Here is a 26,998-nt window from a genome sequence, read left to right on the forward strand (position 1 = left end):
ATGGAAGGAGATCGTTGGTTCAATTAAAAATTCTTTTTTTTTTTTAAAAAATTGCTTTGAAATCAAAATTATTATTGGGGCGATTATTGCACAAATTAGTTACAGTTAATTTACATTATTAGCTGAGCGCATTTAAGAATAATATACCTCGTCCTGAATCTTGACCAGAATGCCGTGTCGACGCCCGCCGACTCCTCACACACAACTGCACTCGACTGCTACTACCGACATACTGCACTGCTCACAGACTGCCCACTGACAGACTGCTCGCAACTGTACTGCACGACTACTACCGACCGACTACTGGACGCAACTGAACTGAGCTACTGCTACCGACAGAGTACTGCTCGCAACGACTACTGACTGAGAACTACTCGCAACTGAACTGAGCTACTGCTACCGACAGAGTATACTGCACGACGTCTACTAGAGTACTGCTCGTAACACTCGCGTGGTCAAGCGCAGACTAACCACGATAAAAGGCTCTCTGGTCAAAGATTTTATCATGCCTCACCATCGCCGCCACGTTACATACGTGTTTCAGTATCTCCTGAACTGTATGTCCTAAAATGATATAATTTTGCAGGTAATGCAGTGGCGAGATGTGTTGTGAATAAAGTTAGTAGTGAAGAAGTAATAAATTTAAACGTCATGCATGATGCGGTAGTTTTTCATCCAGTTTAGTGTTTGTGATGTAATATCTCCTAAACTAAGTATCTTATAATGATATAATCTTGCTGGTACATTCAGTGATATATAGAAGGATTGGAACTTTAATAGTGGCAACTACTTATTTACAGCTCGTACAAAATAGATACGTGTTTCAAAGTTTTACTGATCTTCAATGTAGTCACCAGCGTTGTGTATAACCCGTTGTCAGTGATGTGGAAGTCATAGGATACTCTTAGCAGTGTCAGTTGTGTTGACAGTTCGAGTGGCACGGTCTATTGCCCGACGAATATGTAGCACTTAAGGAAACCGCTTGTTTTATGGAGGAAATGCAGGTTCGAGTACTGATCCAGCACAAATTTGTACCTGTTACCAGATTCATTTCAATGCTGAAATGTGGCTAACGTCACTGGAACCTTTGGACTTGGTAATTACTGCTCCATGCGTGGGCTGCCGTTAAGGCAACACAAACGACTCCGTTTTGACTGTTGCCGTAACAGAGTAACGTGGATGGTTGACGAATGGCGTCGCATTGTGTTCAGCAATGAATCGCGTTCTGCGCTAGCTCAGATGGCCATCGTCGGAAAAGAAGATTGGTAACGATACGGAATAAGGTTCTGCGTCGAACTGGCTAGGAAAGGAATATGTGGAAGACGACTAGAAAAAGACAGGGCGGCATGTTATTCGCTAAAACATAGTGGAATAACTTTCACGGTTCTAGAGAGAGCAGTAGAGGTAGAGAATTTCAGAGTTTTACAAGGTTGGTTGTGCTGAGAATAATTCTTACACTACTGGCCATTAAAATTGCTACACCACGAAGATGACGTGCTACAGACGCGAAATTTAACCGACAGGAAGAAGATGCTGTGATATGTACATGATTAGCTTTTCAGACCATTCACACAAGGTTGGCGCCGGTGGCGACACCTACAACGTGCTGACATGAGGAAAGTTTCCAACCGATTTCTCATACACAAACAGCAGTTGACCGGCGTTGCCCGGTGAAATGTTGTGATGCCTCGTGTAAGGAGAAGAAATGCGTACCATCACGTTTCCGACTTTGATAAAGGTCGGATTGTAGCCTATCGCGATTGCGGTTTATCGTATCGCGACATTGCTGCTCGCGTTGGTCGAGATCCAATGACTGTTAGCAGAATATGGAATCGGTGGGTTCAAGAGGGTAATACGGAACGCCGTGCTGGATCGCAACGGCCTCGTATCACTGGCAGTCGAGATGACAGGCATCTTATCCGCATGGCCGTAACGGATCGTGCAGCCACGTCTCGATCCCTGAGGCAGCGGATGGGGACGTTTGCAAGGCAACAACCATCTGCACGAACAGTTCGACGACGTTTGCAGCAGCATGGACTATCGGCTCGGCGACCATGGCTGCGGTTACCCTTGACGCAGCATCACAGACAGGAGCGCCTGCGATGGTGTACTCAACGACGAACCTGGATGCATGGATGGCAAAACGTCATTTTTTCGGATGGATCCAGGTCCTGTCTAAGCATCGTGATGGTCGCATCCGTGTTTGGCGACATCGCGGTGAACGCACATTGGAAGCGTGTATTCGTCATCGCCATACTGGCGTATCACTCGGCGTGATGGTATGGGGTGCTACTGGTTACACGTCTCGGTCACTTCTTGTTCGCATTGACGGCACTTTGTACAGTGGACGTTACATTTCAGATGTGTTACGAACCGTGGCTCTATCCTTCATTCGATCCCTGCGAACCCTACATTGCAGTAGGATAATGCACGACCGCATGTCGCAGGTCCTGTACGGGCCTTTGTGGATACAGAAAATGTTCGACTGCTGCCCTGGCCAGTACATTCTCCAGATCTCTCACCAATTGAAAACGTCTGGTCAATGGTGGTCGAGCAACTGGCTCGTCACAATACGCCAGACTCTACTCTTGATGAACCGTGGTATCGTGTCGAAGCTGCATGAGCAGCTGTACCTGTACACGCCATCCAAGCTCTGTTTGACTCAATGCCCAGGCGTATCAAGGCCGTTATTACGGCCAGAGGTGGTTGTTCTGGGTACTGATTTCTCAGGATCTATGCACCCAAATTGCGTGAAAATGTTATGTCACGTCAGTTCTAGTATAATACGAGGGCCGTTCAGAAAGTAACCTCCGGTTGATTTAAAAAAATACACCAAGTTAAATAAAAATATTTTAATATATACATCTTACAACTACATCTTTGCACTATTTTTCTACATAGTCTCCATAGCGATTGAGGCACTTATCGTATCTCTTCACAAGCTTTGAAATTCCTTCTGCATAAAAATCACCCGCTTGTGCCTGGAGCCAGCCTGTGACCGCATCTTTGAGCTCTTCGTCGTCATCAAACCGCTGTGACCCGAGCCATTTCTTCAAATGCATGAAGAGGTGATAATCACTTGGCGCCAGGTCTGGTTGGTTGGTTGGTTGGTTGGTTTTGGGGAAGGAGACCAGACAGCGTGGTCATCGGTCTCATCGGATTAGGGAAGGATGGGGAAGGAAGTCGGCCGTGCCCTTTCAGAGGAACCAACCCGGCATTTGCCTGGAGCGAGTTAGGGAAATCACGGAAAACCTAAATCAGGATGGCCGGACGCGGGACTGAACCGTCGTCCTCCCGAATGCGAGGCCAGTGTCTAACCACTGCGCCACCCCGCTCGGTGCCAGGTCTGGGCTGTAAGGTGGATGTTTGATAACATCCCACTTGAAGGACTCAAGAAGGGCCGTTGTTCTGCGAGCAGAGTGAGGACGGGCGTTATCATGCAAAAAAACGATACCGGAAGTCAGCATACCACGGCGTTTGTTCTGTATAGCCCGTCGTAACTTTTTTATTGTTTCACAGTACACGTCTTGATTAATGGTCGTACCACGTTTCATGAATTCAACCAACAACACCTCTTTGGCATCCCAAAACACCGTTGCCATCAGTTTTCTGGCAGAAAAATCTTGCGAGGCTTTTCTTGGTTTGGTAGGCGAATTTGAATGTGCCCACATCTTTTATTGTTCTTTTGTCTCAGGGTTCACGTACTTAATCCAGGTTTCGTCACCGGTCACGATTCTGTTTAACAATGGTTCTCCTTCGTCCTCATAACGTGACAGAAAGTCTAATGCAGAGGCCATTCTTTGAGTTTTGTGGTGGTCAGTAAGAATTTTGGGCACCCATCGTGCACAAAACTTACGGTAACCCAATCTTGCTGTCACTATCTCGTACAAGAGAGTCTTAGAAATCTGTGGAAAACCAGTAGACAACTCCGACATTGAGAAACGTCGATTTTCACGAACTTTTGCATCAACTGTCTGAACGAGTTCGTCAGTCACCAATGATGGTCTACCACTCCTCTCTTCATCATGAACGTTTTCTCGTCCACTTTTAAATAAACGTACCCATTCACGGACAACTCCTTCACTCATAACTCTTGGTCCGTACACGGCACAAAGCTCACGATGAATAGCTGCTGCATAATATCCTTTGGCTGTAAAAAACCTTATGACAGCACGCACTTCACATTTGGCGGGGTTTTCTATTGCAGCACACATTTCAAACTGCCACAAAAACTAAACTAGCGCAGGTACGACGTTTACTCGACCACGGCTTGATGCCGACTGACCTGTTGAGTGCGTGAACGCACAGATGGCGTCGCTACTCCCCCCACAACCCGCACTGTGACCAATCGGAGGTTACTTTCTGAACCGCCCTCGTATATTTGTCCAATGAATACCCGTTTATCATCTGCATTTCTTCTTCGTGTAGCAATTTTGATGGCCAGCAGCGTATAAAAAAATTCGATACTTTGCGCCATTTGTGAGCTGATAAGCATTGAAGTTAGCGAATTAGGCCATGCGCGTGCAGATTCAAGCGGCCCGCCAGATACGATCACCGTCTGTCGTTCTCATAGAGTAGATTATAGCGCACGAGACTGCGCAACCTTTGGCTAGGGTTCGATCCCATGTCGAACTTTTGTATCGCTATTTTGTGCGGATATACGAAACCAAACGAAGAACACGTGTGGCGATACCATTTCTGACAGGCCGCTTGAATTTGCACTCGCAATGGCCTGACAGGCTAACTTCATTGCTTATCAACTCACAAACGACACAAAGTATCGATTTTTTTCTTAACAATTATCTCTCAGCCCAACCTACCCGGCAACACCCTTATAACCATTTCAGACTGTTTCTGTCCCCACTCTAAAGAACAAATAATTTACGACGTTGGGTGCAAAGTGTAGAGAGGACCAAAAATGGTTCAAATGGCTCTGAGCACTATGGGACAACATCTATGGTCATCAGTCACCTAGAACTTAAAACTACTTAAACCTAACTAACCTAAGGACACACACAACACCCAGTCATCACGAGGCAGAGAAAATCCCTAACCCCGCCGGGAATCGAACCCGGGAACCCGGGCGCGGGAAGCGAGAACGCTACCCCACTGTAATGTCTCTTGCAGCGGTCTCTCCGCGATATTTTTAGAAATTTTATAAATTATATAACTCAGTACATATCTCGAAATATCTCTTCTTATCTTACTGATTATCAATGCAAAGTAGTTTCAAGCCCAATTATTCCTTGGAGCGTCCATTTACTCCATGGAATAGCTTCTCTGCTACCTATGTTTTCTATTATGAAAAGAATAGGGACTTCTTACCGATTAGTCGTGAAAGAAGGATGTATATGTATGTATTGTTGGGCTAGTCGCCATCTTGGTGAGATTCTGTATCAGAAGGAATTTAATACATGAACTAATACTAAAGTAAGTGTGTTCGCGTATTATTTAACTGTTTATTATTGACAGTGTCTGCTTACTACGCTGTGCTGCACGGGATCAGTGGGGAACGTCTGATTTACACTGGACGAACCTGCCGTTTTGTATGCTCAAGATATCCAGTTACTTCAAATAAATAGGCTAACACGGTCTTACCAGCAGATCTCCGGTCTTCCCCATGTGATCACCGAAAGTTAATAATTATTACAAATGTTTCCAGGAGATCGACTGACAATTTTCGTCGCACCGAGACTTCGAAATTGCTTCACTGCCTTATGGAATTTAAGTTAATCTCAATTTAATCAGGATATAACAGTATTTAACTGTGTGAATGTGATAAGCCTGCCTTGTGAATGAAAATTCCCTTAATATACGCATGTTTTTACTATCCTGATCAGTGAAGCTAAATCAGGCCGGTGTGAGAGAAGTTTTAAAATTTTAGATCCCACACAAAATATATTAAACCACGACCACGAGCTGCGGACTGTAGAGAGGAAATCGCATGAAGCGAGTCAGGAGACCTATGACTTGAAAAGGAGAAAAGAAAGAAAGAAATAAAGGAGAAAATAAAAGGGAAGAAAAAAGAAAAGAAAGCGGACTGGGGGACTGGATCTAAATTTCATTTGCAATATGTAGCCAGAGTTACTAGTAAATGTTCCTCTGCACTCGTCAATTCTGGTTAGTTTCGGGTACAAAGGGCCAATTGTACACTTCTGGCATGTGTGTGCGACGACGCTTAGGTGTAACTTATCATCTGTAACAAATCTTTAGCATGGCCCTATCGCTCACCATATATCATGCGAATTGACTTTATTAACAAAGGAAACGGGTACCTAAAAGACTCTGTGAACACGTTACCTATATGAATTAATTCGCCTAGATCAATTACAGTTTTTTTTAACTATATTGCTTTGCACCGCACTTCGACTCTATCTTCGGATACAAACTTAGACCTTTAGAAATAAAGTTCATTATCGGTATATGATAAATCATACGGTGAAGCAAGGAGTCAACCGTTCTCTGCAACAACATAAGAAGTGTAGATAATTTGTAGACTATTTTGCAGCCAGCATATGGTTCTAGAAATTCACACTAACGTGGTCAAGACTACAGCAAGCTTCTGGTTTACTCTTATTTAGAAAATAGTGTAAATATTCGGCGAGACTGGGTGAGACCGTACATGTGACTAGAGTTGTGCGCTGGAAATACTAGGTGGACTAAGGATGCCCGCTAGGACTACGTTGAAACGAACGCAATACTTTTATATCGATAGTATGAAACGGTGAACGTGAAAGAGGTTCATAGATAAGAGTTTTGGGCAACCATTTCTACAGACTTAAATTATTCTTTGCGTCCACGGAACAGTTTTCCGAAGTTTACCAGAAACCGTGCACATTTGCATCAAATTTTTGCCTTAGTTGCTAAGGTCATCGATTTGTTTCTTCCCTCCCAAAATAACTGCGGCTGCTTTAAGAGATGTCCGACCAATATGTCCTTGCTTTAAGCGGCTGTTTCGCACATTTTATCTCTAAGTTTATACAATAGTGTTGCAATATGCTGTTGACCTGTAGATCTTTACGATGCCATACCCCGCACCCTTGCCGTTTTCTGAGAGCTGATTCACTACTAGAGGTGTCTCTAGCTTTTGTTGTGGGCTAGGTCTTGCTCAGAAGTGACGGCTGTTGTGTCAGGCACTGATGAAACTACTCCAGATAAGATAGATTAGCTCGTATCTGGTACAAGCTCCGCTTACCTTCCACGAAAACACTGTTGTCGTGGAGACGAAATATTTTTCGTATTTTTCCATGAACTAAATCCCTCGACATCAACGAAAATGTTCGTATTTATTACGTTGTGTCACGCATGATATTCGGACTACAGTATCTGGTCTGAATTAGTTCAAGCGCTGCGCTTTCTAAAGGGACTGTATACAGAGAGCGGTAATACTGATTTTTCAGGCAAGGACTGACCTGTATGAACAAATCACCCAGAAGAAGAGAGTTGTGACCAAGAACGTATCGGCCGTGCGGTTAAAGGCGCTGCAGTCTGGAACCGCAAGACCGCTACGGTCGCAGGTTCGAATCCTGCCTCGGGCATGGATGTTTGTGATGTCCTTAGGTTAGTTAGGTTTAACTAGTTCTAAGTTCTAGGGGACTAATGACCTCAGCAGATGAGTCCCATAGTGCTCAGAGCCATTTGAACTAAGAACGTATCCTGGTTGGTTGTTTTTAAGGGCGCAAAAACAACTACGGTCATACGCGCCCACGTCAGAACTGTAGAACACAACGACAAAGACAGGAGTTAAAAACGACCACACGCTAATGCCAATCGATGGAAGAGAAGACAGCTAAAAACAGGAACGTGGAGAAAGGTCTATAGAATACGCCATAGGTCCTGAACTAAAAATTAAATGGTCTTCGCCATATTGCTACGACGGATAAAAAGTAAAACGCGGTCGACAACCCACACGTCGTTCGCTGAAAGGCCGATAACTCACAAGGGGTGGCCACGACGTTTGGAACGCAGATTTACTGCAAACTTCGTACACTCGTAGTACTCCATGAGGACAACAAAATGTGTAAGCAGGAGCGCGTACCTCTCAAGCGTTATTGAGAAAATCGCAAGATAATTTCGGTCGTCAAATATATACCTGTGCGTGGCCATTTTTACCATGAAGCGGCGGCAGCCGAGTGGTCCTCTGCAATAAAAAAACTGGACCAACAACGAATTGAAATGGGTGTCTTTCGACGTCCGCCCCGAGCAGATACAACGAACGAAAACGAACAAAATGAGATTAAAAAAAAAAAAGGAGTGGTTTGCATTCAAGCCCCGTAATCGCTGGATCGATGGGTCGAGTCCCATTCGTCAGTTTCTTTTTTTATTCTCAACACACTCATTTTGTTTACTATTTATATTACAATATGGGAAAAATATGTGTAATCGGATGAACTTTTATTAAATTTACAATGTTATTTGGCTGTCTATAAATTTTTACTATCACAAATAATATATAATATTCATAACTATCGACTAGTAAACGACCAAACACATAAGTGATACTGAAAATGTATGCTTGTCCGTGATTTGAGAAATCCTTTATACCTGGAAGGAGCCCGAAACTACCTGTTACCTACAAGTTTTGACCGGCCCACACGGCTTTCGAAAGACGTACAATTAATCGTCGCTTTCGACATTATGAGTACAAGTTGCAGGAAGGTATTTTTCGTCAAGACATGGAAAACATAAAGTTATGAATATTGTATTATTTGTGATAATAAAAATTTGTAGACTGCTAAATAACATTGTAAATTTAATAAAATTTCAACCAATTACACGTATTTTCCCATTATATCAATTGTAATATAAATAGTAAAGAAAATGACTGTGTTGAAAATAGAAAAAAAATTGACGGTCGGTACTCGATCCAGCGACACAGCGTTTACGGTGCTTGAACGCTAACCACGCTGCGACCGAAATTATCTTGCGATTTTCTCAATAACGCTTGAGAAGTACGTCTCTGCTAACACATTTTGTTGTCCTCATGGAGTACTGCGAGTGTACGAAGTTTGAAGTAAATCCGCTTTCCAAACGTCGTGGTCCTCCCCTTGCCAGACGGCAAACACAAATGAGAACGTAAGTGGTTAAAAAAAAAAGGGGCATTCCGTCAGGAAACGGCGAACCGTCAAAGGTCGAGCGCAATGAGTACAAGGTGGTGAGGGAACGCCATTTAAGTAATGGCAATGGCTAAAAAGACAGTGTCCGATACGCAACCTAGCTAAAATCATCTCTCACGGCGAGAGGGCCGAGAGGACCAGAGGAGATCGTCCAAGCCGCTAGGAGAGGCTTAATAACCCGGAGCTTGTTCCCGTGAAGGGAGGACCAGTGGTGATGCCAAAATCACACCGCTTGCTGACAGAAGGCACCACAGAGACCATCGGTGGGAATATAGGAAATAGCGGGCTGAGGTAGGAGGACTGCAGCCTTGGCAGCAGCGTCAGAGGCCTCCTTTCCTGTCAGACCGACGTGACCGAGAACCCACATAAACATCACAGTGGCTCCATCAAGAATGAGCAAGTGACAGCTTTCCTGGCCCCGTTGCACTAAGGAATGGACGGTGTACAGCGCACATTTGAAGGGCACTAAGAGATTCTGAGCAGATGACGCAATTGAAAAGCCTGTCTATATATATATCCTAGTTGTGAGCTACTAGGAAGGGGGTGGAGGGGTGAGGGAGGACAGTGTTGACGGGGGTTAAGATGAGTGCTCGTTATAAGCATGCTATCCGGATTCGAGTCCCTGTCTGACAAATTTCTAGGTTCAGAGCTAGGCTCGCGGGGGGGTGAGGGGTCCCTTACTGATTTCGTGAATTACAAAATTAAACTCAAAATCAGCTATCCTGGTGCCACTTTATTCTAGCTACATTCTACCTACGATGTTGTAAACTCCCAACAAAAATTTAAAAAAATGATAATTGACCATAAACCCACACAATAATATTAATTAAATAATGAACCATGAACGAAATGTAACCTCATAACAGAAATAATAATATCTGGTAAAATTTATAAGGACAGCAGCGCTGACCTTCGGCCCTGTATTCTGAATAAAACAAAAGCAAAATTCTTACCTCAATAAAAACTGCAACTAAATCTGCTCTTAACTGTACATTCTTCGACACAGCTTAGTGCAATGCTGGCCTATATATTTTTTTGGATTCTTGGAAGCAATGATAATGCATTGGAAAAATTCTTTAAATTGAAATGAATGCTTTTCTTTAAAAGAGTTACTTTATATTATAAAAATTATTATTGGGGCATTTTTTTCTGAACAAATTAAATTACAATTAACATACATTATTAAATATGCGCAAGACTGCTTCTTTACCTTCTACAACAATACTCATCCTCCAGAGTCCTGACCAGAGTCGCGAGCAGAGCACACAGCCGACGCATGCCGACTCCCGCACACTGCTACCGTCCACTACTACTGTATCCGACTGACTACTACTGTCGACTCGCGCAGACTAGCGCAGACTCGCCACAAGCAACAACTAACAATAACTACTCTCTGGTCAGAGATTCTGTCATGCATCGCCCATCGCCGGCGAAGCATACGCCTTACAATGTCTTCAAGGGTATAGCTTGTATCCGGTGTATTCATATTCTTTCCCTGTCAAGCAGGTACGCACCGCTGAAAGCTCTTAGAGCCCTGAGCCATGTGGTACTTTCAGTTGCAAAGACAACAGCGACGTATATGGAAATGGAAGCATTGGTGCAATAACCAGACAATTCACATTTACAAACACAAGAAACTGCAATTGAATTCTAAAACTTATAGGTCATGTCTTTTCCCGATATTCATTTAGGCCATCAACACATCTTAACAGCTTATCACATAACCAAACGATACTTACTGAGTAAAAAAGTTGGACCTACTTCACTCTTACACCGAACAACTTTATTTTTTAAATAGGTCAAAATATAAACTAGTAACTTAATAAACAACAACTGCTACCACTTTTCAGGTTACTGTATATTTAATATGATGAGCTTCCACCTACACTCACTGAAATATTCCAAATAAAACTTGACCAGAATCAACTTTGTAAACGCCCCAGGTTAGTTTCTGGGAGCAGCGTAACAGAGGATGTGGACCAGTTTTAGAATATGTAAATTGTATTATCGTCATTTAGTAACTGCTGTACGCTTTATGATTGATTAAAAAACAATGTCTGACTACTACTACTCCAAATGACACCGCGCTCTCGTCGTACGATAACCAAAATTGCAGATTAGTAATAAAATCACGCAAACGGCAAATCGGTGCTACATCGAAGTGTTGTTTTCCCCGCGAGGAAAGCTGAAAAACTGAACTTGGCATAAACATGTGATCTGGTGGATACAATGAAGATGCAACATGTTCGTAAATCAAAATCGGTTCCTTCTATTAGGAATCACTTACAGCTACATGCCTCTGTTGACATTCTGACGCCGGGAACAAGACAGACAAATGCGAATAGCCAGGCTGCTTCTAGATGTTCTCTAAGAAATTTGAGGGCTGCGTCTTCTATCATTACATAAGCATCTCTGACATTTGGATGAACAGATGAAATCCTTACATAAATACAAAAAATAGCTTTTTAGAAAAGCATATAACAAGTCTGAGAATTATACACATAAAGAAAATGCGGATATCCTAATAAAAGTCGTAGGTGCGGAAGGCTAATAAGAAGTTCATTGCGCTTCTCCTACTGCTTAACTGTATGTGGCATCCGTAGTAATTCCGCCACAGCCACTTCTTTATAAAATACCATGTCTGAGGCTGGCACAACTTCTTGGCAAGTTTCGTGGTATCTTCATACAGCTTTAACAGACTGGAGCACTTTATAAAGATTTTTATCAGGAAACGTCAGTGTAATTGACAGCAAACTACAAGCTTGTGTGCAGTAGTGTACGCAAAGAACTTTTACTTTTAAACAGTAAACTTCTATCAGCACGCTTAGTAGTAGACCGAAACAGCTTTCTCGGGTGGAACAAGGAGTCTAAAAATTGATCTTGTGTAACATTAACCACAGTGAACTTCTTACGTGTATTTCACATGCCCTGTGTTATTCTGAATTAATCCCATAGGTCTCATTCTTGCACCACACGATAGAGCAATTTGCAAACTATGCGATGCTAGTGAAATTTCATTTTCGGTCAATAGTGGATGTACCAGGTAATTGTGCCAATGCCTTGAAATACGTCTGATATTTCACAACGTGTGGCTCTGGCAATACATATTGTGGCTTTTTTAAAATGATAAACCTTTGTTTGTAGTTGTGGGGCAGGAAGCGAGTCTGATTTCCGAAGATGATACTTTTTTTTGGTGGGGGTTGGGGGTGGGAAGCGCAGTTGCTTTCCCCTACTCTTCCCTTGGCAGTCACTTGCAACTTACATTGACCTTACACTTGCTCAGGATTACTTCGACCAGCCTCCAGACAGTTGTCATTACGGCATACTATTGCTTGAGCAATGTACGTTGAAGTGCTCACTATGACGCACAGGCCTTTCCCAATGCTGTCAGGTGTTCCAACAAATTTAAATTCTGACTAATCTTTTCACTCTAATTGTGTCTACGCAATCACTAACAAATTTACTTTGGCCACGAGAAACTGGTAGCAGACAAAACTGGTTTTGACTATATCCACAGACATATCCCTGACGTAGGTAAATTTATGAGTGAATGTTTGTGCCTACAATGAATACTAACTTTGTTCTTCGCTATCTCCCGACAGTTTCGTGACTCAGACCGTTCGCCATTTTGTAGCAGGAGGTAGCAGCTACCTTGCTTTATTGTTTTACAAATAATACCGTTTACATCTCGTTGTTTATCTAACGTTATCACTTTTCTCCTATTTTATTAGCGATAACTATGGGTGAAAGCCTACTGCAGTAAAAACAACGCTTTATATGTTTGTATGTATTCTGGCATATAAGATACCATGTTTCCTACGTGTGACCTGCTGCATTATTTGTAATTACCGATTTATCTTTCTCCACTACCGGGGGTTTGAAAATAACTTTTACTTACCCTGTATGGATTTCTTGATGTCCTCTTATGGTGTATAATACGTATGAGTTTCAGCGTAAGAGGGCGACAAGGAATTCACCATTAGATTTATCTACAATATAGAGAAACATAATCAGACATCAGTAATTAGAAAAACGTGCGTATTTATAGCACAATAATGACTCTAAAATAAGGAAGCAGCTCAGGCATTGGGAACTCGCTTCTAAAGTGTCATGATGCTAGAGAAAAGCACTTGACAACGGGATTTACGTCTAGAAAAATGAAGGAAAATCGTGACGGGAAACAGCAAACGTTATTTTATGACGAACAAGACCATTGTAATTACCGATTTAGATCGAGTTGCAACGACGTCCACGAACTGTCGCCGATGGCAGCAACCGTACTGTATTTTAGTTTTAGATATGAAGAGGGCGTAATTCGACCGAATCCTGTAGTTAGTTTCAGTTCATTAAGAAGTGGAATTTGGACCAGCAACTTTACATTTTAATATTATTTTTTCCTTAGCTTTGTCTCATTGGCGTTCACAATTTAGTTAATAGTAACCGGCTTCCAAAATATTTGTTCATTTTTGAAACCATTACTTGAGTCGTTTTCATGTGATTAATATTATAAAATTGTTTCATTAATGAGATGAGAACGAATGAGGTGATGGTTTGAAAAGGAACATATACGTTGGAAAACAGTCAGTATTAACTCAACAAAGACGTAAAACAAAAGAAATAGTATGATTAAATTCTTACTATAATTCTATAATTTATCACATATCAGCGCCACTTGGAGACCATCTATAAGCGCCACTTGATGTATAACACAGAATTTTCCGTCAACCAACATCGCCCGGCTAGCTCAGTCGGTAGAGCATGAGACTCTTAATCTCAGGGTCGTGGGTTCGAGCCCCACGTTGGGCGTAAATTTTAATTTTATAGTGCAACATCCTCATCCAGCAAGTACCCTGTAATCGAAGTTAAAAACCCGCTGAGTGTTTCATGATTATGGCATTTTGAACATTCGCCTGACGAGGCAGGCTATCAATATGGCAGCGGCTGAAGTCCGTCGGCCGTGCACGGAATGATTCATAGGGACAACAATACGCCAGCTGCGATTCGCTACGCATTATCTTGAAAACAGACTGGAATTTGGACATTTTTCCAAAGTATAAAGAAATACATTGGTGTCCAAAATTAAAACAACAAACAGCTACTTCCCCGTCCTGTGTCTAATTCACGATACAATCACACAAACTGTCAACACTTGTTCATACATACACTTGTTCGTACAATCGTGTTCTCCACGGAAGATAGCATTCCGGCGAACGGGCAACCACGCCAACGATGACGTCAGGGCATCTATCAAATGAGGTAGTGTTAGCCGGGTAGTCCCACATCCACAATTGCTGTGTACACAGCCACAGACGGTGCAGTATGACGCAGAGAAGACATCTACCACACACTGCGACGGAGATAGCAAGCTTGGAAGCAGGACAGTCGCGAACTGATGTGGCCGGATAGCTTAAAGTGAATCGTTCTGTTGGTTCTCGGATGTGGCGACATTTTATAGAGACCGAAACTGAATCCTGAACCCAGGGCAGGGCCGAACATGTATGACATCAGAAAGAGAAGACAATTGTTTGGCTGTAAGGGCACGACAGTACCGCCGTAGTACAGCACGGCAGCTACCATCCGACCTCAAACATCCACTGGACATATTGTATAGAGGTAAACAGTGTACAGAAGGCTTCAGCAGAATGGCCTTTATTGTTGGAAACCTGCTGTTGTGTGTACCTCTGACGCGTCTTCACAGAAGGGAACGTCTAGAGTGCTGTCATCATGCTACCTGGACGGTCGAACAGTGGAGCAATATTCTTCTCACACATGAGTTCCCGTTTGGTCTGGAGAGTGAGTCTCGGCGCATTCGCTTCTGGTGGGAACGTGGAAAACAATTTCTGGACTCAAAAATTGTGGAAAGAGACCGATATGGAGGAGGATCCCTAATGGTGTGAGCAGGGATTATGTCGACCACTCTAAACAATTCTTCATTGAATTGTATGAGTGAGTCGGCAAGGTTTACCTGCTGTCAGGTATCGTGATGAGATCTTGGGACCTCACGTGCGGTTGTTGCGAGGAGCTGTGACCAAGACTCCATACTGGTGGACGACATGCTGGACTTCATAGAGCAGGGGTAGTCGATGTTTTCTTGGAGCCTGCTCGCTCTCCCGGTTTGAATCCCCAGAGCATGTCTGGGATTAACTACGCAGACAAGTTGCATCACGTTAGCATCGACCAACCACTCTCCAAGACTTGAGGGTAGCTCTGTGGGAAGAATGGGCGTTATTGCCTCAACATCTGATCATTCACAAAATGTCCCGTCGTTGTCAGGCCCGTATTGCTACCACAGGTGATAACACCCCATACCGAGCACATTAACCAATCATCGGAATGTGTGTGCTAATCAGTAAGTTGGAAAAAAACGAAGAATATTTTTGCCTGTCGTTATGCATGCTCCAGTTGTTTACGTTCTGTATTCTTGACATTGTTTCTACTTTACCATCACCCGTTGATGCTGTTTTGTGGCAAAATAAACGCAACCTTGTAAAATTTCCGTTTGTTGCTTTAATTCTTGACACCAGTGCAGTATTAACAGTCCCTGACTTTGCTCCACCACAGCATAATTTTCTGATCCACTTGAATATATAATAACAATATAAAGTCGAAAATAGTCGTGGAATAAAATAAAGAACTTTAAGCGTTTGCAGCGGCTATTCATTAATTTTGTACATGGATGTGGAGCAGTGGCGCTCTCCAAACGTGGAGAAACCAATAAGACGTGATAGTATCAGAAATCGGAAACTACGACAGTGGGTTGACTTTGAAGGCTCTGTTTCTCCAGTTACTTTGACCGAAGCAAAGAAATAAACCATTTCATCGCTGGTGGCTCTATTCTTGGTGAGATAAGTCCACTGTTTCGTGTCTGTTAGTTTAGGCCTTGTGGGCATTTTCAAATGATGCATTTAGCATTTGCATCTTTCATTTTTGCAACAACAAAACAATCTCTCGCAAGTATGTGACAAATACCCAACTGGAATAAACGAACGAGTGTATTATAAAGGCGAACATAACCAGAACGAGTAATGTGCGCACAAATGTTACAAGCATGAAACAAATGTCAGGAGGTCCAATTGCCCAGCACGTAACGGATTCAGATAATATTTAAGTCTGTGTACTTGCAATTTCGTAACGTCGAATACAGTCTTGTTAGAAGCGATAGAAATTGCAGTCCTTTTAACAGCATACTAACGCAGGTCGCTAGATAAATGAAGCGTTACAAAAGATAGGAAACATGTGCAGGTCATTGTTTTCATAGAAGGTCGTCGAATGGACTCTCACAACTATAGAACTATATCGGTATCGTCAGTTTGCTCTAAAATTATCGAACACGCTTCATGTTCGCGTTTTATGGCCTTTTCGGGGACTAAAAGATCTCTGTAGGAATCAATATGGAAGCCGTAAACAACGATCGCGTAAAACTCAGAAACCCAGCTGGCTCTGTTTATTCACAACATGGTTGGTTGGTTGTTTCGGGGAAGGAGACCAGACAGCGAGGTCATCGGTCTCATCGGATTAGGGAAGGACGGGGAAGGAAGTCGGCCGTGCCCTTTGAAAGGAACCATCCCGGCATTTGCCTGGAGCGATTTAGGGAAATCACGGAAAACCTAAATCATGATGGCCCGACGCGTATTCACAAGACACAGAATGCAGTAGATACCAGTTTTTACTTCCAGAAGGCGCTCGGTACAGTTCCGCTCGCAACTAAAAGACAATTAGGTCCGTCTTCTGAGGGTAGAGTCAGTCTGTTGCACTCATCCCGTTTACATGGGGCTCCCAAAACCGGATTTCGTAAACCGATTTCGCAAACCGCTTCTGGGCGTCATGTAAACACTTCAAAATCTATCCTGGAAATCCGCCTCTGGTACAATTCCGCAATCGATTTTCGCTCCCATGTAAACGCAACCAGTTCTGAAACGTCCTTTGGCTGTCAGGTGTCTTTTTTTATACAATTCGTCTTGTTTTTACAAATTTTCGGCCAATGTGGACGGAGTGGCTTTTTGTAAAGATAAGCACAGGACAATCAGCCTCATTTCACATGTAGCGAAAGTGATGTTAAGAATAATTAATAAGAGACTTGAAAAAGTAATGGAAGAGAATGTTGGCGAGGGGCAGTTTGGCTTTAGACAGAATACGGGCACCAGATATGCAATAGGGCTCCTACGAATCTCGGGAGAAAGGTTTATTGAAAAAGGAAAAGGCCTATATATGTGCTTCATCGATCTAGAAATGGCATTTGACAATGTGGTTTGGGACAAGCTGGTGACTATATGAGGGAAAAGAGAGTGGACTGGAAAACCAGAAGACTTGTCAACACAATATATCTTCCAAACAGCCTCAGTTAAAGTGAGAGGAGAAAGTACAAATTGGATAGGACTAGGAAAAGGAGTAAGACAAAGACGCTATCACCTATCCTTTTCAACCTCTGCCTGGAAAATGTGATTGACCAATGCTCATTAGATGACAAAGGGGTAGAAACTGGAGGAAGAAGAGTAGGATGTTTGAGGTTTGCTGATGACATGGTCCTTCTAGCTACAGGGGAAAAAGAATTACAGGATTTCGTGGACACTATTGAAGCTAACGGAAAAAATTACGGAATGAAAGTTATCACAAAGAAAAAGTATTGGCACTAGGAGGAAATAAAGAAATAAAAATTATGCTGAATGGAGAAATATTAGAACAGGTGCAAAATTTTAAGTATCTCGGAAGCAGGATAGACACCAACTGGAAGTGCACCACAGAAATTAAAACAAATACGCAATGGCAAAAGAGGCATTTTATAATAAAAGGAGAATTTTCTGCAGCGGTCTGGACAGAGAACTCAGGAAGAACTCATAAAATGTCTTGCATGAAGTGTTCTTCTGTAAGGCGCTGAAACATTGACGAAAAAAGACAGAGAAAGGCTGGAGGCATTTGAGATGTGGACATGGCGGAGGATGCAAAGAATAAGTTGGATGGACAGAATAAAAAATGAAGAGGCACTGAGAAGAGTGGGGAAGAAAAGACAGTTACTAGATGTAGTAAAAAGAAGAAAAGGAAATTGGGTTGGGCATATATTAAGAGACAGTGACGGACTGATAAAACAGTTTTAGAATATTTTATATAGAAGGGAAAAGGAAGCGAGGAAGGAAGAGATTTCAGATACTGGATGACGTGATGGAAGGCACAACATACAGCAGCCTTAAGAAGGGAGTAATGGATCGCAGAAAATGGAGAGGCAAAGGACCTGCTAATATAGCAGAAAACTGATGATGATGATGTATAAATATTACACTTACTGTTTACACCGTGTCTAACCGTAGAGAAATAAAGTTTGTGCCGATTAAATCATAAAATGAACAGCTGTTTTTCAGGCGCCATATTTAGCTGGACTGGCAAATTCGCTTCAGTCATTAACATGTAAACACGGCAGCGAAAAACGCTTTCCTAAATTCGGTTTTCGTCTTCCGAAACAAATGTCGCATATAAACATAGTGACTGAAAGTTTCCTTTAAAAATTATTTTCATTTGTTTTGAGTTCGCTGGCTTGGTTGGTTGGTTGATGGTAACTTTCCTTTTGTTTAGCATTGGGTGACTATGCACTTCCAAGTGTGAGAGAAACCAAATATATCTGCTTGCGAGAATACAACACGAATTTAGCCCTGTGTTATAATCTTTCTAGAAATGTGCAAACTCATTAAATCCTGAACTTTACTATTAATCTCTCTAATTAAATAAAAGTGGTCCCTGTGCGTTAATGATCTGCCTAATAATGCTATTCATGAAACGGTCCCGGTGCGTTGATCATTTTCGTAGCAAACTGATCCTGAAATCAAAGTATCTTACCTCGTGATGAATTGCTTGGAAACGCGGTGCTTTGCTGTTCTCTGTGGGCCAGCTGCAAATTTATAACTGCAGTTGCTGAGAGCTTAGTGCAATGCTCCCGACAGCAAGTAACCTATTTTATACACATCATTGAGTGAGACACCTTTAAACAAAAATGATTTGGATCGAGGATGGAGACAATGCCCTTAGGCGAAATATTTCTTTAACAGGCTGTTTATAAATTATCTGATATATCATTGTATGAAATTCATGTTACAACGCTCATTAACATTGATAAAGGGAAACATTTATGTCTAACTCTTACTCCCACAAATGTTAGACATGTAATTAATAAACACGAAAAGTATCTTACAGTGAAAATTACTCAGTCTTCAACGAAAAATCTGAAGATCCCTGATATGGATGTCTCAGTCAACAATGGTTCCAAACTAGGCGCTACTTCAAATATTACCTTCACTCCTCTTCATATGCTTTTCTAGTGTCATTACATACCACTTCATTCTAAATCACTAATGGAATCTTTCTCCTCTGTTTCACAATATTCAAACAACTCATTTACTTGAACACAGATGCCCGTAACATTGCAACGAGTCCTCTGCTCGGCGTCTGCCTCATTACTCCCCTAACGATAGAACTCCCGCGTTCCTCGCAGCCAAGCAGCGATGACAAACCAAGCATATCTTCCAGCAACACAGCTACTCTGACCAAAGATTGCGCGCAAATAATTAGCAATTCAGAACTGTCGCTTAGCGTTTGAGACATCCAAAGTATGTACAAATTCTAGAAATGCAATCACAAACTCCCAATAGACCTGTTTCAGCACGTACAGAATATGAGACAAAGTCTGTAACTGAATTGGAGCGTTCCTTTAACTTCAGGCGAACCATAACGAAATATTTTCTTTTTTTTAAGTTTATCTTTCGTCAGGATTCAACAGGAGGTTTTACATGTCCTGTTTTGAGCATCTCTCTTCACCTGTTTGGCCTCTTCCTAATATCGGTCATTATTCCAATTCTATTCGTACCTCCTCCGCTCATTCTTTCCACTTTTCTCTAATTTTTGGTTGCAAACATTTCTACACAGTATACGGCCCAACTAGGATTTTTTACTCTTTGCGAGCACTTTAAGACTCTTCTTTCTTTCCCCGTTTCCTTTACTGCCCTTTCATTCTTAAGCCTGGCAGTTCACTTCACCTTAACTATTTTTCTAAATATCTTCTTTCTTTATAACTGCCTATGATTCACGTCTGTATAACAGAACACTCCATCCCTAAAATTTAGCAGATTTTTTCCTCAGCTCCATAGGAATTCTTCCAGATGTTGATAACTGCATCTTTTTCAAACGCTCTTCTTCCCACAAATATTCTCCTCCTCCTGTGCAGTTTCCGTTCCATGTCATTAAATTTCCCAAGTACAGAATAGGCTTCACTTGTTTTATCTTTTTCCCATGTAAGAATATGTTAGCTGGAGCTTCCTTCCTGCTTATTCTCATCACTTTTGCCTTTCCCATACTCCTCACACCTCACTGAAACACTCTTCAACCTCTGCTGTAGTTTCTCTTCTGATTCCGCTAGCACTGCTTGATAATCGGCACGTTTTACAGTCGTTAGCTTTTCCCCTTCAATCACAAAGCCTCTTGCGTCCTCTATCCACACACGATGAACAGCTTCGGTGACAGTGAGCATCCTTGGCTTACACATCTTCAAATACACTCTTCTTACAATTCCTCGTTCCCTACTGTAACTTTTTGTTGCACATCTGTTTTATCAAGGAAGTGTTATAGGATTAGTGGTTCCGCGTCATCTGTCCACAAGGGCAAAAGAAGACTAATAATGTTATTACCACGTTTGGATACCACTGTAGCACGTGGTGTACAACAGGAGTCCTTTTCTGGGTTTTGTTTCAGCTTCCCTTTCTGACCAGATGAATTTGATTCTTTCAGGGATCTTTTCCGCTCGCCACAACAGGTTGTTCCTTCGCCCACTTTGGGTTTATTTGTCTAGCCGACTGTCCAGTCGTCAATTTCCTGGCCAAAAATTTTTATATCCGGTACGTCAATTTCTGTTATTCGTACTTCCTTCAGATCAATTTTTACTGCACCGATCAGTTTTATTGTTTCAATATTAGTTATACTGCGAGTTTTGTAGAATTTCACAACTTCTCTAATTAACCTGGTTGCTTCCATTCATTTAATATGCCCATATAATTTCACACTGTGCTTTTCACAACCGAAAAGATGTTATACTTTTCAGTTTCTTTATTACCAGTTTGCTTTAAGGTAAGTTTGGCTTAGGAAAGGTAAAGATACCAGAGAGGCAGTTCTAAAGTTGCGTTTGATATCGGAAGCACGTAAAGAAAATCAAGATAAGCTCATAGGATTTCTCGATGTAGAACAAGCGATCGCCAACGTGAAATAGTGCAGGATGTAGAAATTCTGAGAAAAATAGAAGTTGTACAATTTGTACATGAACCAAAAGGAAACAATGAGATTGGAAAATCATGAGCAAAGTTCTCCGATTGAAAACTGATGCTGTCTCTTGTCTTTACTGTTCAGTTCAGCGGCAATGACGGAAATAAAAAGCAAGGTTAAAGAGTAGGATTAAAATTCAGGGTGAAATGATATCTATGAGAAGATTCGCTGACGATATTGCTAGCCGTAACGAAGGTGAAGAAGAATTGCAAGACCTGTTGAAAGGAATGAACTGCTTAATGAATGCAGAATATATATTGGATGTAAACCGGAGAAAGAAAAGAGCAGTGACAAGAAGCAGAATTGAAAACAGCGAGAAACTTATCAAAATTGGTGGTCACGATGTAGAAAAATCAAGGAAGTAAAATAGCCAACGACGGACGAGGCAAGAACGACCAAGAAGGCATTCCTGGCCAAGAGAAGACTACTGGTATCAGACGTAGGCCTTAATTTGAGGAAAAAAATTCTCAGAATGTACGTTTGGAGCACAGTGTTGTATGGTAGTGAATCATGGACAGTGCGGTAAATCGTAACAGAAGGGAATCGAAGCATTTGAGATATGGTGCTACAGAGAATGTTTAAAATCAGGTGGACTGATAAGATAAGGAATAAGGGGGTTCTCTGCAAAATCGACGAGAAAAGGCATGTATATGGAAAACACTGACAAGAAAAATACACAAGATGATAGGACATGTAAGGCATAAGTAAATCCCTTGGTACTAGGGGAACTGTAGAGGTTAAGAATTGTACGGTAAGACAGAGATTGGGATACGTCCAGCAAGTAATTAGGACGTAGCGTGCAAGTGCTGCACTGGAGGGGTGGTGGAGGAGGGGGGGGGGAAGGGAAGGGAAGCATTTCGCTTTCGGATTTCTTCATTGTCGCTCTGTCGCTCTCTCTCTCTCTAAATGTAGAATATTAATCCCCATAAATCCACACAGAATTGATAACTGTGCGGTAGTGTCTCAGTTCGTGTTTTGAGATGTATTTTACTGTTGTATCTATTTTTTGTTAATCTGAAATCGGTTTCCATTTAGTGACAACGAATCTCCTAATTAATCTATTCCACCACGTATTCGTGAATTGTTTCGCCTAAATATATGAACTGAGAAAATCTCTCGATTATCCCTTACATAGGTTTTAAAATTTTGGCTGCCAGATTGTTGCTCAGTATGAAATCTGGAGCCCTTTCTTGTGATTCGTTGAGAATTTCTATTTGCTTGTGTGCGGCTGTATTGTTTTGACAGAATAATTTATATGCTCATACACTTGCAAAATGACAGTTTATTTAGATAACTACGAGTCTTTCTACCATTATCATGCCAGTAAACTATCTCACCGGCCAGTTACGTTAATTTTATTTATAGAAATCTATTGTCATCAAAAGCACTTGCACAGATATGCGATAAAAATGAGAGCGCTAGTTTTGCCGTGACCAGGATTCGAACCTGGGTTATTGCGGCCACAACGCAATGTCCTAACCACTAGACGATCACGGCTGCTGCTGCTCCGCCTCGACATTCCCCTCATCTTATGGTCTCCATCGCACCCTACAGCAAGGGCAAAAAATCGCCCGCTGCGCTCCGGTGAACCCATCGACGCAGTAGGTCAATTCGCAGAGCTACTGCGGGAAGAAGCGCACCGCCGCAACCACTATATGACTCCACAACTACATCTAGATCCTGTCATCCAACTGCTGCTCTTGTACTTTTCGTTGTCACTGTAGCGCCACATACACTACGTTCATATGTGATGCAGCTTGCAGAAAACGAAGTTCGAAACGGATTTTCGCTGTAATCTTTAAGCGAATAGATTTTGATAGTCGTTTCAAATAACTGTACAGATGGATAACTTTACGACTCATCAGTGTGATCAGCGGTATCTTCGCCGTAATAATTCATAAAGAGAGCTTTCGATTTCCGTTCACATGTCGAAGGAGGTAGAGGGAAGAGATTGTTCAAGAAGAGATGTTTAAAAATGTTATCTATGCCAATTTATGCTTGTGAGACAGTTTTATTCCATCTGTCTAGAACATCTGGTTTGTCAAAAGTTCGAAGTATCACTGATGGAAAATTATTGTATACCAACATTTGAAAGATTCTGAATGGCTGGAAAATTTACAAATAAGTAAAGACGCATTCCTATTCCCATATAGCGATTTTCGATTGTTCTGTCGCTAGGCACCGATTGTGTGTGAGAATCCAACCACTAAAAGAAAGAATGAAATCAGCCAGCTGTATAGTTAGTGATCAAACAAATATGTTTTACCAGTTCAGCAAATATATCAGCATTTATGGCGAGAGAGGGGGACACGTAATACACCTAGAAACATTGTCGAACTTAGTCGTTTATGTGGTGCAGGTGTTTTGATAGATACGAAGTGTTTACAAGTACAATACATCGTAACAATATGAAGATGTCCCATGTCTGGAAACGGATCATATATTGACTTATGCAAATGAAACGCATTTTACACTAGTAAAAAGAGACATTGATTTTGTGGATTTTACAGCGAATACTGTTACATTATAAAGATGTTCCATGTCAAAGATTTTTTAAAATATATATGGACAAGGCAATACATTATTGTTTTACATTTAGCATCATGACAATTGTAGGAAAATATAAATTTGCTACTTGATCAGCAGATAGGTGTAGGAATATTATTTGCTTTGGTGGGTGGAAATTAATTTTTGGAAATTTTTCTACCCTCCAAAGCAAATAATACTCCTACACCAATCTGCAGGTCAAGTAGAAAATTTATATGTTACTACAATTTTCATGATGCTAAATGTAAAAAAATAATGTACTGTCTTATCCATACATGTTAAAAAATGTTTGACATGGGACATCTTTATAATGTAACAGTATTCGCTCTAAAATTCACAAAATCAATGTCTCTTTGTAGTAGTGTAAAATGCGTTTCAGTTGCGTAAGTGAATATATGATCCTTATCCAGACATGGGACATCTTCATAATGTTACGATACATCATAACATCTTTGACACTCAAGTGCTTGTAAACACTTTGTATTTATCAAAACATGTGATGCATGTTATGAATGTATTCTGTGACAAATCTAAAGGCCTCAATGATACAAATTTGTGTGTCCAATGATAAGAATGTGGTGAAAACTACGAACACCATTCGTTGGACGAAAACTATGAAAACAAATACTCCAGACCGACATTTCACGTAAGTCTCATTCCAGTGCAAATCTGTACCGCAACCACATGTATGGCGTGCTGATAATTATGTATTATGTTTTAGGACAACTAATCAATAACAAAACGCACCACATGTTCTAATGAAACCCGTCTGATGATGAATTGTAATGATTCGAAACCGCTAATGGTACCTTTTAAATAAAGGAACTTAAAATAAATTTGTGGCTGGTTGCCGTCTCGACACGATCAACAGTTATTTGCCATTTTTGGGAAGCATGATTGTTCGGGGCGAGAGATTCTCATTTGGCGACAAGTTGACAGCTCATCACTCAAATAATAATAAAAATCCCATCGCTGATCGAAAAGTGGGCAGAATAATCGCCAACACACATCTGAATAATGGACCGTACGCAGATACGTACAACTAGCGACCACGCGAGATCGAGAGCAAAATTCAGTAACAGGTGGTGTTGAAAAACGCTTAGAGGGCAATCTGTAAATATGTTTTAGTGATTTATTAGTACTTTTATTCACGGCATCTATAATATAAGAGTGTTGTGATGTCATATCTACACGCTTCAACTATCATTTGTTTTCTACCTCTACAACCATCATAGGTCTAATTACAGCCAAAATGACGTCACTTAATTACCGTTTTATCTAAACTCTAATGTGACTGATACCCACGACTTTAACATTAACAAGGATATGTATCTACAGCAATTAGAGAATTAATAATAATAGTTACATGCGTTCTGAATGGTTGTGCGGATTTCGCTTCTAATGCTAAATAAATAAATCTTGAGCCATAACGCTTCGCATTTTTCCGCCATGCTTAACAATCTAACTTATTGTTGGTAATGTTAATTAGTCGAATCTGATTTCAAATACTTAGTTTCTGAGAGGGAACGAAATGAAAGCACGTATGATGTTGTCTAGTTGTGTCTGGTACCGGAAGGATTTGTGCCAAGCGATCGTGTGAGACCCAACTCGCTTTATTTGTTTATGAGACCCAGAAAATATTAGACACAGGCTCCCAGGTAGATGCCATTTTCCTTGACATCGTTCCTTGAAGGCGTTCGGTACAGTTCCGCACTGTCGCCTGATAAAGTAAGAGCCTACGGAATATCAGACCACCTGTGTAGCTGGATTGAAGAGGTTTTAGCAAACAGAACGCAGCATGTTGTTCTCAATTGAGAGACATCTACAGACGTTAAAGTAACCTCTGGCGTGCCACATGGGAGTGTTATGGGACCATTGCTTTTCCCAATGTATATAAATGACCTAGTAGGTAGTGTCTGAAGTTCCATGCGGCTTTTCGCGGATGATGCTGCAGTATACAGAGAAGTTGCAGCATTAGAAAATTGCAGCGAAATGCAGGAAGATCTGCAGCGGATAGCCACTTGGTGCAGGGAGTTGCAACTGACCATTAAAACAGACAAATGTAATGTATTGCGAATACATAGAGAGAAGGATCCTTTATTGTATGGTTATATGATAGCGGAACAAACACTGGTAGAAATTACTTCTGTAAAATATCTGGGAGTATGCGTAAGGAACGATTTGAAGTGGAATGATCATATAAAATTAATTGTTGGTAAGGCGGGTGCCAGGTTGAGATTCATTGGGAGAGTCCTTGGAAAATGTAGTCCATCAACAAAGGAGGTGGCTTGAGTATTGCCCATCAGTGTGGGATTCATACCAGGTTGGGTTGACGGAGGAGATAGAGAAGATCCAAAGAAGAGCGGCGCGTTTCGTCACAGGGTTATTTGGTAAGCGTGATAGCGTTACGGAGATGTTTAGCAAACTCAAGTGGCAGACATTGCAAGAGAGGCGCTCTGCATCGCGGTGTAGCTTGCTGTCCGGGTTTCGAGAGGGTGCGTTTCTGGATGAGGTATCGAATATATTGCTTCCCCCTACTTATAAATCCCGAGGAGATAACGAATGTAAAATTAGAGAGATTCGAGCGCGCACGGAGGCTCTCCGGCAGTCGTTCTTCCCGCGAACCATACGCGACTGGAACGGGAAAGGGAGGTAATGACAGTGGCACGTAAAGTGCCCTCCGCCGCACACCATTGGGTGGCTTGCGGAGTATAAATGTAGATGCAGAAGTAACACATCCGACTAGTTACCGCTTGTTGTACACTTTGAATAAGGCGGATGTGTTTGCTGCCGTATAATTAAAAGGTTATTCATGTAATCTATTGAGTAAATTGCGCTGCTGAGTCGTCACCACCGACACAGTAGATTATACGCACTCCAGTCACATCAATGTAACCAACGGGCAATAACCACTCTCAGACAGCAAGACTAGCAGTGGAGCGCACATAAAGCGGGTTCGGGGAACGCGGTAACAGAGCAGTCATTGTCGTAACATGCGAAAATGGAGCGAGTTATCTGACGTCCAGAAGAGAATCACCATT

General features: G+C 41.7%; 1 protein-coding gene and 2 non-coding genes across 3 annotated transcripts in view; 2 read left to right on the forward strand and 1 right to left on the reverse strand.

Moving 5' to 3' along the window:
* Positions 1–26,998, forward strand: part of LOC126419634 (chondroadherin-like protein) — a gene marked incomplete at its 3' end in the record, with an annotated part of 165,106 nt that overhangs the window by 59,729 nt on the left and 78,379 nt on the right. The window lies entirely within an intron of this gene.
* Positions 13,850–13,922, forward strand: Trnak-cuu (transfer RNA lysine (anticodon CUU)). The gene has a single exon. It is a non-coding gene; the product is annotated as a tRNA-Lys (tRNA).
* Trnah-gug (transfer RNA histidin (anticodon GUG)) lies at positions 22,836–22,907 on the reverse strand. Its single transcript has one exon. It is a non-coding gene; the product is annotated as a tRNA-His (tRNA).

Source organism: Schistocerca serialis, chromosome 9 (genome assembly GCF_023864345.2).
Source record: "Schistocerca serialis cubense isolate TAMUIC-IGC-003099 chromosome 9, iqSchSeri2.2, whole genome shotgun sequence".
NCBI classification, from domain to species: domain Eukaryota; kingdom Metazoa; phylum Arthropoda; class Insecta; order Orthoptera; family Acrididae; genus Schistocerca; species Schistocerca serialis.